This window comes from Erpetoichthys calabaricus, chromosome 13, assembly GCF_900747795.2.
Source record: "Erpetoichthys calabaricus chromosome 13, fErpCal1.3, whole genome shotgun sequence".
NCBI classification, from domain to species: Eukaryota; Metazoa; Chordata; class Cladistia; order Polypteriformes; family Polypteridae; genus Erpetoichthys; species Erpetoichthys calabaricus.
Window position 1 is genome coordinate 7416875 of NC_041406.2, and position 14490 is coordinate 7431364.

Genomic DNA, 14490 nt, shown 5'->3' on the forward strand with positions numbered 1-14490 from the left:
TGGTCTAAAAAGAGTTTCTGAAGTGTTTAGGGTTAAAGCATAAATTCTTCGCAGACTGTGACTGTCCTGAGAATTGAACAGCACTAATTACTGTGCTGTTCTAATGCTAAACCTTCATTTTGTTTGGTGTTATGCTATTTGTTTCTTTAAGTGGCTAATTTTTCAATGACATATGCACTTTTTCTAATTGTAATAGCAAAAAAAAAGATGCAGTGAAATGCTCAATGTGCATTAAAGTGTTAGCAGACATCCTGCATATAAAGAAGATATAAATCAGCAAAATTTTAATTTACTGCAGCTGAACAGCTATTGCAAGATACAGTATGTCCTTTATCAGAAATGCCAAAAAATGCTTTACTTTTCATTTTTTTGTTTGCGCCACATGGGCCCATTATTATTATTTTTTTTAGCAATATTGCATATCTCTAAAGGTATTTGTTTTAGTGTTTTTTTTTTTATTTTATTGATTTTATTAAAGTCAAATAACATTACATACAAATAACTCAAGTTTTACAAAAATAGGTTCGAAACAAGTCAAACCCACTCCTGAGAAAGAGAGCTAGGCTAGCAAAGTAAAACTTTAAGTTAGTAAAAATAAGTAAATGGATAAAGGAATAAAGATAAATGGAGTAAAAGAGGGGAGAGAACCTTCTTCCTCAATTTAAATGCTTATTCTAAAATGTTATTGATTAGATCCTGCCAGGTTTTAAAAAAGTTAGGCACTGATCGTCTAAGTCAGAATTTAATTTTTTCCAGTTTCAAATAGTATAGAACATCAGGTACCCACTGACTTAGAATAGGAGAGTTAGGATTCTTCCAGTTGAGCGAGATAAGTCTACGTGCCAATAGTGAATTAAAAGCCATTACAGTTTGTTTCTCCTTCTCCACTTTAAGCCCCTCTGGGAGCCCACCAAACACAGCTGTCTAAAGGTATTTGTGGCAGTGGGAATGGATTTATTGTGAACTGTCAGAAGAGTCTAAATTCCAAGATACCTCTGCATTTAAATTTTGGAATTTTACTGGCATCCATTGGCTTTATAAAGTAGATGTTTATTTTTTTGTTGTTATTGTGAGAGAGAAAAAGAAAAAAAATCCTGTTCAGCCATTGAAGCGTCGTGTAGAGCATTCACAGCGAGCACTATCAGTGTTTTGCAGTGAAATTGGCAAAATGTTGGGAAATGCTCATTTCAAGTGGAATAATCAGTCAGTCAGTTTTATGAGGGACGTTTAAAAGGTTTCTGCACTTTATTAAGAATTTTATAAAGAAATGACATCACTTTTCTACATAGTCAACTTCGTTTGCGATGCAATTTTCCCAGCATTATGCTAACTTTTTAATGCCCAATTACCCCGCCTTCACCGTTTCCAGCGAAAATATAAAAGTGTGCAAACTTTTTTTGAATGTCCCTCGTAGCTATATACAGTGCCTAGAAAAAGTTTTCACGTTTTGTCGTCATACAACATTGAATCCCAGTGGATTTAATTTGGCTTTTTTGACACTGATCAACAAAAAGACTCTCTTTTTAATGTGAGACCTGTCAAGACAAACCAAACCACACAGTCACGGGTTCAAGGAAAGATTATTTTATTTAAACAAAATGATTTTTAAATCGGTTACAATTCCTTTTCTTTCTTTTTCCACCTCCACTCCTCCTCCAAGCAAGCCTTGTCCACCTTCTCATGACTCTGACTGGCGAATAGATTCTGTGGACAGATGTGCTTTATACACATCACAAGTTGAGATCAGGAGTATCTGGGATTGATTGATTATAATCTGTCTGTGCCAATCTGTGGGTTCCAGAGTTCTGTGGGTTGTAGGGGATCAAATCCTTATTTCTCTCAGTGCCATGCACATCAATTTATAACCTTGATGTTGTGTGTGGTTTTTTTTTATGGATTTTTGGTTGATATTCTGTCTCTCTCCATTAAAATGAAACTACCATAAAAATTACAGACTGTTCATTTCTTTGTAAGTGAGCAAACTTACAAATTCAGCTGATGTGCCATATTAAAGAGGGTGGAATACTTACTGTATGTGACCAGTTAATTGGCTCTATATTTGTAATTACAGGTAAAATTCTGTTACAACGAATATCTTTACAACAAAGTTTTCATTACAACAAAGTATTTTTGTGGTCCCGACAGTTTCCCCATATGACACGAGTCTATAGAAATCTTGAAAACATTCAGCAGATACTTTCATTACAACGAAGTGCCCAAAAGTCCTTGAAATGCCTGAATGAATCATCCACAGGGGAGTTAGTTCTGTGATCACAGCTCAGTTGTGCACAACGATCCCCAAACACAGACTTTGTAAAAAAAAATTTACTGTCTATTTTTTTTTTTGCTGTTTTTGTTTTCGGTGGTTTTCAGTGATACCTTCTGCTTATTGCTCGCCAACATCTGAAAAACATCCAATGGAATTTAACTCAATGTCACCCTCCTATAGAAACATCAGACATGAAGAAACGATAACAGTTCATATTAGAAATACAAAAACGTAAAATTTTTGCAACTCTCGATTGCAGTAAAAAGAAAAAAGACGTTGCCAGTGAATTCAGAATTTCGCCATTGACACTGTCAACTTTCTTAAAAAAACGAGCAGAAAAAGAAGAAAAATCTCGGGTTGCGAATGTATGCAAACTGTTGCATTTGAAGATGTCGAAAAAGCCGTATTTACGTGGTCCAGTGATGTTTGTTCAGGAAACATTCCTAATAATGCGCCACTCATTCAAGAAAATGTGAGGTTTCTAAACTGTCTTGGGACCTCCCCTAACTGGACGACACGCCGAAGAGTCCTGAAGTGCAATCATTGCGTCTGTGGAAGGCTGTTTATCCATTGCCAGGGCAACAGCAGGCTCACAGCTCTGCTGCGGCTCTTCACCGAAGCAAACAGAAAAGATCTTGATGGGTGAATCAAGGAACATTGTAAATGCAGGGCACAGTATTACTTGGTCACTAACCTGGTCACAACCGTGCCTGACTGCTGTGTCTGTGTATAGCGGAGTGGCAGACCCCGCTACAATAAATAACCGTGCTGTTCCTGTGTCAAGCTGAATAAACACTGGTTTTGCTAAAGTACTGAGACTCAGCCTCGTGCTTTGGGGTGCAAGACAAGGACTTATAACACGACCCCGATCTTTTACGATTTGTTTCTGTGGCACTTCACTGAAGCGCTCTGACCCTGCTGTTGCCCTGCCCCTGCAATGGACAAATGATCTTCCACAGACGCGGCAATCGCACTTCGGGACGCACTTCTGAGTGTCGCCCCATTGGGTGAGGGGGATCCCAAAAGAGTTCAAAAAGTTCACAATATGAAGAAGAAGAAAAGGATGATCCGGCTTCTGATTGATAACTGTGCTGCCCACGACATGCTTCCGCACTTAGATAATGTTCGCGTTGAACTCCCACCCAATTGCACGGCACTGCTTCAGCCATTGGATCGCAAGGAAATGCGGAGAAAAATTCTCATCAGCATAACTTGTAAAAGTAATGTGAAAGAAGCTATTGAAATGATTGCAAACACCTGGACGCAAGTTAAAGAAAGCACTATAGTGGCAGAATCTCATTACTACAAAATTTTCATTACAACAAAATATTTTTTAGGTCCCTGACAGTTCGTTGTAATGGAATTTTTACCTGTAATTTAGACTCCTTTGTTATCACTTTGACATTAAGGAGTCGTCTTCTCTGTTGACCACAGTCAAAATTGCCCCCTAGGAAACACATAAAGATCTGTCGGTCTGTTGTCTGCTTGTCTGTCTGTTTAACAAAGCCACATTTAATCCATTTTGATTCAGTGTTTTATAACAATAAAAACTGGAGAATGCCTCAGGGGTGGAAACATTTTATAGGCACACTATCTGTAATGTTACATTTATGAAAATAAAATCGGATTCCAAGTGTGGCCAAGGGGCAATTTACCAAAGTTAGATTTGGAATTGCATATAGCTAAACAAAGACAGACTGTTTTAGGTCTAAGGTAGATGTTTTTAGGCTCAACTCTATGAATGAAGCGTTACAATTATTTGGACTTTTTAAGAGACGGAGCCCATAGCCTTTTTTTTTTTTTTTTTCGTGGAATCCATGCTGATCCTATTATGTTTCAGAGCCGTGCGTCTTGGTGGATTTGTGCTGAAAGATGAGGATTTTTTTTTTCCCAGGGATGCTCCTAAGGGGACAGGGCTGGGGGAGGGGCACATAGCGTGGCAGTTGCCGACATTGCCACATTGTTTGCTGAGCCACTTTGATGCAAATAAGTAGCAGCTGATCTCTTGTTGAATCCTCGGGATGATTTGGGAGATTTAAAATATCTAATGACCAAGCTGCGGCATTTAGTTTATTTAAAAACAAAAAAAATAGAGCAACAGGAAATTTCTTTTCATCATTTGCCCCCCTTTGATTGGAATCTTGTGGAATACTGAGTGGTGCTCGGACCTCAGGAAAAATCAGCATGTGACCTTAAGTAGTCATAATTTCTGCCATTTGAACATTGTGACCTTATGCTTGACTTGCTAAGTTTAATGATCTGAGAAGTCTGATGCTGCCTTAAAGTTGTACTCTCAGTTACTTGTAAAACCAGACTTTTCCACATAAATGAATGCAGTTGTTCTAATGTGACACACCAAGGACTGGACTTTACAACTGTAGCTTCTGTAATGAATCAATCCTGGCAACACTTGACATAAGGCAGGAGCCATTGTTAGTCCGCTATGCCATATTATGTGTTTTTATTCCTATAATTTTATTCAGCACATGGTATATTAGCTGCAGAATTACATTTTTGTAGTCTGTTTTTTATTAATGTCTTTTTTTTTTGTCGTGATTTTTGTCTTTCGTGTTGCTGAGAACACTAGACGTGACGATATCAACAACAACATTTATTTCTAGAGCACATTTTCATACAAATGATGGAGCTCAAAGTGCTTTACAGGATAAAGAAGGAGAAAAAAGATGAAATATATTAAAAAAAAATACAAAGGCAATATTAATTAACATAGAATAAAAGTAAGGTCTAATGGCCAGGGAGGACAGAAAAAAACAAACAAAAAAAAAATCTTCAGGGGTTCTGAGGCCACGAGACCACCCGGCCCCCTCTAGACATTCTACCCAACATACTGTAGATGACCTCAATCAGTCCTTATGGTATTCAGAGTTTACATGGAAGAACTTGATGATGGTCATGTGGACTTCTGGCCTTTAATCCATCAATGTAGGGGCAGCATGATGCTTTGATCGGTTGGTGGTGGTGCAGATTAGCACCACAGAAAACCAGAAAAAGAACAGAAGAGAAAGTAGGGGTTAGTATGGATTGTGGAGCCACCATGAATGATAATGATAATTCAGTGCATATACAGAGTATCATGATTAAGCTAAAATGAAGCTATAAGAAAGCCATGTTAAAGTGGTGGCTCTGAGGCTGGAGATCTGCACTGGCAATAGGAAGGTTGTCGGTTCGAATCCCGTAAATGCCAAAAGAGACTCTGCCCTATTGGGCCCTTGAGCAAGGCCCTTAACCTGCAATTGCTGAGCGCTTTTAGTAGTGAGAAAAGCGCTTCATAAATGCAAAGAATTATTAATTTCTTTTTTGCAGTTTTTTAAAGTGCTCCACTATATTAGCCTGGCAAATTCCTATTGGTAAACTCGTATTCCAGATGTGAGGTGCATAACAGCAGAAAGCCGCCTCACCACTTCTTTTAAGATTAGCTCTTGGAATTCTAAGCAGACACTCATTTGAAGATCTAAGGTTACGATTTGGAGTGTAAGGTGAGAGCCATTCTGAAATATAGGATGGAGCAGATTATTGAAGGCTTTGTAAGCCATCAGCAGTATCATCAATTCTAAATGACACAGGTAACCAGTGAAGAAATGTGTTTGGATTTTCTTTTCCTAGTTAAAATTCTGTCAGCTCCATTCTGCACTCGTTGCAATCGATTGATGTCTTTTTTGGGTGGTCCCGAGAGGAGTGCGTTAAAGTAATCTAGCCGACTGGGGGAAAAAAAAAGCGTGAACTAATATCTCAGCATCTTGCAATGTTATAAGGGTTCTAACTTTTGTTATATTTCTTAAGTGAAAAAATGCTGTCCTAGTAATCTGATTCATATGTGATTTTAAAATTCAAGTCAGAGTCAATAGTTACCCCTAAATTCTTTACCTCCGTCTTGACTTTTAATCCTAATGCATCAAGTTTATTTCTAATACCCTCATTATATCCATTATTGCCAATCACTAATATCTCTGTTTTCTCCTTATTTAGTTTAAGAAAATTACTACTCATCCATTCAGAAAAATAAGCAAGACATTGTGTCAGTGAATCAAGAGAGTCGGGGTCATCAGGCGCTATTGATAAATGCAGTTGTGTGTCATCATCATAGCTGTAGTTGCTCACGTTAGGCCTTGAGATAATCTGACTTAACGGAAGCATGTAAATCGAAAAGAGCAGCGGACCCAGGATAAAGCCTTGTGGACCACCATATAAAATATCAGGGGTCTGCGAAGTATAATTACCCCAACTAACAAAGAATTTTCTGCCTGCCAGGTAGGACTCAAACCAATTTAAGACCGTACCAGAGAGTCCCACCTGTTGACCAAGGCGATTTCTAAGAATATTGTAATCAATAGTATCAAATGCGGCACTCAGATCTAAGAGGATGAGAACAGATAAACGGTCTCTGTCTGCAGTAACCCGCAAGTCATTTACTACTTTAATGAGTGCAGTTTCTGTACTGTGATTTGTTCTAAAACCCGACTGAAACTTATCAAGAATAGCAGGTTTATTGAGGTGATCATTAAGCTGCATAATGACTGCCTTCTCTAGGATTTTACTTAAGAAAGGCAGGTTAGAAATAATAGATCTAAAATTTTGAAAAGCAGAGGAATGGAGATTATTTTTCTTGAGCAGAGGTTTAACTACAGCAGTCTTAAGACATTCTGGGAATACCCCCGTATCTAATGACGAGTTTACTTTGTCAACACGCCAACTGTTGCAACACTCGATATCTCTCCGTGGATTCACAACTCAAATCTTGAAAACTCTCAACAGTTGTTCATTTAATTTCAATAGGCCCTAGCTCTAGGTTTTTGAATTTATTTTTGGTCTTCGACTTTTGATTCTGGTTTTGCCCTTTGGATTTAGTTGTACATTCTTTATTATTTTGGCTTCAACTATGATTTTTGCTTATGTTTTACTAAACGTTAAACTCGGTCAACAATCTTGAGATCCTGTGTCTCCTTATACACTGCAACAGTAATAATACAAGTGTGCCAAAAATTACATGAAATAAAATGGAACAACAGTGTTTTACTGATAAAACGTTAACCCTGTGAATATGAGGACATCATTTTTCGGAGTGTGGCATGTCTGCCTATCTGAGGCAGGTATGCATGCACATAACAGGACTTCTGGCTCCGTAGCCTGATAACCTCCAATATTAATATTTAAACTACAGAATTATTATATGAAATTTGGAAATTTGTGTATGGTCTTGTTCCTGGTATCTGGTTGGGACAGGAGGAGCATCTTTCTCTTAAATGCTTCAATGTATACATGTAACTTGTATGCCTCATTGCTTGTTGTGTATGTACATATATACTTGTGTGCTTACATTAACTTCTTATTGAATTAAACAATAAGCAGAAAATACTTCTTTATACACAATATTTTCAGTAAACACTCTGTCTTCATTGTGAATGGGTTTTGCTTGCTTTTCTGTATCAGGAACTTTAACTTTTGCTTTCGAAATTGCTTTAGACTAAGTAACATATGCTCATTCATGTGTAAAAACCAGTGATGATAAATACCAAAAATATCTAAAGTTTGCTGAGTGACGGAAATGGAAGAAATGACACACATGCTTACATACCAAAATATAGTAAAAAAAATCAATGCAGTAATACAGTTTTAAACACACACAGCCTAGAAATCTGTAATCGTTATGTGGGTTGTCCAAATTGGAGTTTCTGGTGTGTGTTTTTATATTTTCACTTCTGTATTGTGTCTATATATTCACTTTATTTGTTTCCACGGGTTGTGCAGCTTGATGCCACACGCAAAATCAAAATGTGTGAAATCTAAATTGTCATCTGTGAGCTGTACATGCTGTGGGGATGTTTTTCAGTGGCAGAGAATGGGAGACTAGTCAGGATAAAGGGAAAGATGACTGCAGCAATGTACAGAGACATCCTGGATGAAAACCTGCTCCAGAGCACTCTTGACCTCAGACTGGGGCGACGGTTCATCTTTCAGCAGGACAACGACCCTAAGCACACAGCCAAGATATCAAAGGAGTGGCTTCAGGACAGCTCTGTGAATGTCCTTGAGTGGCCCAGCCACAGCTCAGACTTGAATCCGATTGAACATCTCTGGAGAGATCTTAAAATGGCTATGCACCGACGCTTCCCATCCAGCCTGGTGGAGCTTGAGAGGTGCTGCAAAGAGGAATGGGCGAAACTGGCCAAGGATAGGTGTGCCAAGCTTGTGGCATCATATTCAAAAAGACTTCAGGCTGGAATTGCTGCCAAAGGTGCATCGGCAAAGTATCGAGCAAAGGCTGTGAATACTTATGTACATGTGATTTCTCAGTTTTTTTATTTTTAATAAATTTGCAAAAACCTCAAGTAAACTTTTTTTCACGTTGTCATTATGGGGTGTTGTGTGTAGAATTCTGAGGAAAAAAATGAATTGAATCCATTTTGGAATAAGGCTATAACATAACAAAATGTGGAAAGTGATGTGCTGTGAATACTTTCTGGATGCACTGTAGATAGACATAAGAGAACTACTTATCTATATATAACAGATTTTTTTCTGTAATTTACTTGAACATTCTGGTTGATTTTGTGACTTCTTTGATCACCCTATCTATCATAGTTCGTTTGCGATACCAACTGTATTTGCACGACTCCAAGAGAGATGCTACGGGGCCCTCCTCACTCACGCGCCGACCTCTGTTTGAGTTGCTCTACCTCTCACCACATGTTGAAGTGTATCTTTCCTTAGCTAGCAATACCTGTGTGTTTAACAGACATTATCACCTACAGATTGTTAAGGAGTAACGTTTGACATTTTTGAGAGAGAGATCAGAGTTATGTGTGTTTTAGAGGGTACCTGCTGATTGCCAGAGATATCACAGCCACATACTTTTTCCCCATGCGGGAGGATGCTCTCCTGTCAGAGCTGAACACAATCAAATACAGTGACAATGTTTGACATTGGAGTGTGCCTACTTTCTGCTTGGCCAGAATTGCATTTTTTTTTACATTTTTTAAATTGATTTTTAAATTTTATTATATTTCACTACTAACTTGTCAGAGCTGCGGGGGGCAGCTAGTACAGTATATAATGTAATAGTTGCAATGGTGCTTTTACAGTCCCTTCTGAAACAGCAGGAAGGGGAACCTCATCCCTGGAGGTCCAAAGCCATGCTGATGTACAGAATCTATTTTGGAAAACTTTCCCTCTTGTAAATTTGGAAAACAATATGTTGGAGAGCAGTTGGTCCCCCTTGGAAGTTCAAAGAGCCAGTGAAAAGAGGAGGAGGACGACGAGAAGGTTAGGAGCATGCACTGATACAGTGCCTTGCCACACACACCACATGACAAACTACCTTGGGATCCCAGATTAGGACTCTAGTGCAGCCATGCGATGGGTGACCCCTCAGCACCACACTATTTCAGATGGATTGGAACCAGTGGGAGTTTTTTTTTTTTTTTTTTATGGTGGCTGATTTCTTTTTTTCTAAAAACGTACTGGAGCGACGTGCCAGTATGCACCGATTTACATATACTGACTTTCAGTACGCTGAAGGGCAGTACAGGGAAGTGCTGCTATGGAGTACCAGTGACTACCGGCCCACTTCCAACACCAGTAACAGGAAAATAGATTGCCAAGTAAGGAAGCAGTTCCATTAAATACATGAGAGTCTCTTGTTAAAGAGTGACCAAAATGACATAAAGACATGGAGGCCCACAAGACACTGAATCTGACCTCACTCTTTTAAACTCCTCTGCTGAGTTCACAAATAGTATCACAATAAACCTAATTAGGAAAGAATTTCAATTAGATGACAAAATTGGCCTCTGACTACAAGCTTTGCTGTAACAAATGCCAGTAACCTCTACGGCCCTTTAGGAAGAGAATTTGGAGACCGTCTGGCACCTCGCTGAAATTATTTTAAGCATTTTGGAGACTGAAATACAACTTTCTGCCATACACACAAGCTTCTTAAGATTGTTGATCACTGCCATATGGAATGAATATAAATTTAAAAAGCACACATTGAACTCGGAGGATTGAAAGTTTTCTGCCTTTAGCCGATAACAGATGCCATTAGTTCAACTTCAGATACTAAGTGATACTAGAGGTGGGAATTCTCAAGGACTCCCTGATTATAGTATCATCACAATACCTGGGTCATAATGCAATAATAAATTGTGATTTTATGATATATCATAATTATTCCCTTTTTATTTGGCTAAGTTTTAGTCCTATCAATATAGACGCAAATGTGTCGACCTTTTATATCTAATTAGAAAAACCTAATTCCGGGCCAGTGCCAAAATCGGGACCATACTGCACAAGGAAAGTCTTAGCATTCAAGCTTGTCTTTTATTTCTCCTTTTAGCTACCGTATCTGAGAGCAAGGAAATGCAAGTAATGTCAGGCTTTGTCAAACCCATTAAAAAGAGTCTGCTGTCTCCTAAATGAAGAAGCATCTCCATGAATGTTCCTGTCATTGGAATCCCATTAAAAAGGCAGATTGAATGGCCTCCTAATGATTATGCCATTCTGCAGTTAACCACAACTAAACGTGAGTCACTTAACCTGCTGTAGTGTGCAGTAAATAAAATCAATAATCAAAATATCACTATGATTTATGTTTTAAATGGTTATGGAGCCATAGATTTGATTTTTTTTGTGTTATTTATGTTTTTTGAAACAGATTAAGCTTACCTTTATATACACACATACACTGGTGCTTGAAAGTTTGTGAACCCTTTAGAATTTTCTATATTTCTGCATAAATATGACCTAAAACATCATCAGATTTTCACTCAAGTCCTAAAAGTAGATAAAGAGAAACCAGTTAAACAAATGAGACAAAAATATTATACTTGGTCATTTATTTATTGAGGAAAATGATCGAATATTACATATTTGTGAGGGGCAAAAGTATGTGAAGCTCTAGGATTAGCAGGTAGTTTGAAGGTGAAATTCGAGTCCGGTGTTTTCAATCAATGGGATGACAATCAGGTGTGAGTGGGCACCCTGTGTTATTTAAAGAACAGGATCTATCAAAGTCTGCTCTTCACAACACATGTTTGTTGAAGTGTATCATGGCATGAACAAAGGAGATTTCTGAGGACCTCACAAAAAGAGTTGTTGATGCTCATCAGGCTGGAAAAGGTTACAAAACCATCTCTAAAGAGTTTGGACTCCACCAATCCACAGTCAGACAGATTGTGTACAAATGGAGGAAATTCAAGACCATTGTTACCCTCCCCAGGAGTGGTCGACCAACAAAGATCACTCCAAGAGCAAGGTGTGTAATAGTTGGCGAGGTCACAAAGGACCCCAGGGTAACTTCTAAGCAACTGAAGGCCTCTCTCACATTGGCTAATGTTCATGTTCATGAGTCCACCATCAGGAGAACACAGAACAACAATGGTGTGCATGGCAGGGTTTCAAGGAGAAATCCACTGCTCTCCAAAAAAAACATTGCTGCTCGTCTGCAGTTTGCTAAAGATCACGTGGACAAACCAGAAGGCTATTGGAAGAATGTTTTGTGGACGGATGAGACCAGAATAGAACTTTTTGGTTTAAATGAAAAGCGTTATGTTTGGAGAAAGGAAAACACTGTATTCCAGCATAAGAACTTTATCCCATCTGTGAAACATGGTGGTGATAGTATAATGGTTTGGGCCTGTTTTGCTGCATCTGGGCCAGGACGGCTTGTCTTCATTGATGGAGCAATGAATTCTGAATTATATCAGAGAATTCTAAAGGAAAATGTCAGGACATCTGTCCATGAACTGAATCTCAAGAGAAGGTGGGTCATGCAGCAAGACAACGACCCTAAGCACACAAGTCGTTCTACCAAAAAATGGTTAAAGAAGAATAAAGTGAATGTTTAAAGTGAATCATTTTCCTTAATAAATAAATGACCAAGTATAATATTTTTGTCTCATTTGTTTAACTGGTTTCTCTTTATCTACTTTTAGGACTTGAGTGAAAATCTGATGATGTTTTAGGTCATATTTATGCAGAAATATAGAAAATTCTAAAGGGTTCACAAACTTTCAAGCACCACTGTACAACACTATTTTAGCTTTTACCATGAATATTTACAACCTGTTGAGAATGAAATTTAAGCTATTAAATAAGGCCAGCCAGAGACTAACAAAGAAACAAACAGAGCTGAGGGTAAAGCACAAGATCTTATATATAATGATTTTTCCAGAATGTTCTTGTAATATGAAGAACAAGGAACAAGAAGATTGTGAAGGGAATAGAAGCTTTCGAGGCAACTCAGGCCCCTTCTTTAGGCAAGATGTAATCTTACATCTTACATCTCGCCTGAAGAAGGGGCCTGAGTTGCCTCGAAAGCTGGCATATTGTAATCTTTTTAGTTAGCCATTTAAAGGTGTCATTTTGCTCAACTTCTCACTGCATTCATAATGGATAACACGGTACAACACCCTAGTACTAAAGGAATGGAAGAAACCTTCAATAATTCATGTGAAAATGGAAGCCCTATTTGATAAGTTTGACTCCATTATTCTGTGAATGCCGGTAGCTTCACTAAGGGTGTACTCACACTGGCAACTCGTACTGCGCCTGAGCACGTTTGTCCGCATGCAACCCCGTAAAGTCTAATTTGTTTGAGTAGTGTGATCGCTCCGTTCCTGGCCAACCATACCATGCTGTGGCCCGCATGGAAGAGGTAGGCCTGAACCTGGCTTAGTAGCATTTGGGGACAGCGTGATCGCTAAATATGCCTGAAAACATGTTGTTGATGCAATCAGAGAATCTTTTGAGTTAAAAACTGATTTTTTATTCTCTCCTTACCCGTGAACGTGAATTGTAGTGGGCGAGAAATGCTGCAGATTATTCCCTTAACATCATTTGTCAGTATATAAATTTTCTTGTATGTGTGGCATGACTAACAGCAAAACCCTGCACTGCACACACAAGAAATTTGTAAGAGGGTCGAGCGTTACTCTGCCCTACATGACTCCCAAACAGCCACAAAATAAGTCCAATCAGTTTGATGTGCATGCGGTCCCTCCACGTTCGGATCTTGTTTTGGCTTTACACAAAGTCGCATGGTGATGATGGAAGCGTGCTCACGCCCTGAATGTTAAGCACAGTGTGAGTACAGGCCAGAGAGGGAGTAGGGAGGTGGGACAATCGCACTTGGGCACGGTACGAAACAAATGAGCACGAATGTGAGTACACCCTAAAGTTGGTTTTAATATTGCACATGTGAGTTAAGAATTTTACTGTATTCTTTACACATTACAATAAACAACCTATAAACGCAGAAAACATAAACATTTGTTTAGCCATCGACATTATTGAACTTGAAACCAAAACCAAGTCAGTTCCTCTACTATGCTGATATAATGTAGTTGACAGATGTCTGAAATGCTTTATTTAGAGGAGAGGAATGGCTGAAGGAAAGCAATAACGCATTCTATGGTCTGTAGTGCAGTTGTGTCGGGCTGCCGAGAGAGGTAGTGTGACTGACACAAGCAAGGCAGTGGTGACTTTCATGGAGCTGATAACAATATGGAGATCCTCCTAGCTCCTAAAAAGCAATCTTCATTTTGTTTATTCTTTGTTAAAAGAAATCCGCCTTTGAGGCAGCATTTTCCTTTATCCTTAAAGAGTGCACATGTAAAATCAGCTTTTTTTGGTGCATGCTTATCAAATAAACCGTTCTCCTGTTTAAAAATAGCGTTTAGGCTTAAATTAACAGAATTTGTGAACAGAATGTTGAAATGGACCTTGGAAGAATAAAGTATACAGGAATAATAAGCACACATGTTAACATTCTGGTTTAAACAACACCATCCAACCTCTGCTCCTTAGGGACAAGCTGATAGACATGGCAGTAGATTCATACCTGGTGGCATGGATCGTGGACTATCTTACAGACAGACCTCAGTATGTGCGTCTCGGGAACTGCAGGTCTGACATTGTGGTCAGCAACACAGGAGCGCCGCAGGGGACTGAACTTTCTCCGGTCCTGTTCAGCCTATATACATCAGACTTCCAATACAACTCGGAGTCCTGCCACGTGCAAAAGTTCGCTGACGACACTGCTATTGTGGGCTGCATCAGGAGTGGGCAGAAGGAGGAGTACAGGGACCTAATCAAGGACTTTGTTAAATGGTGCGACTCAAACCACCTACTACTGAACACCAGCAAAACCAAGGAGCTGGTGGTGGATTTTAGGAGACCCAGACCCCTCATAGACCCCGTGATCA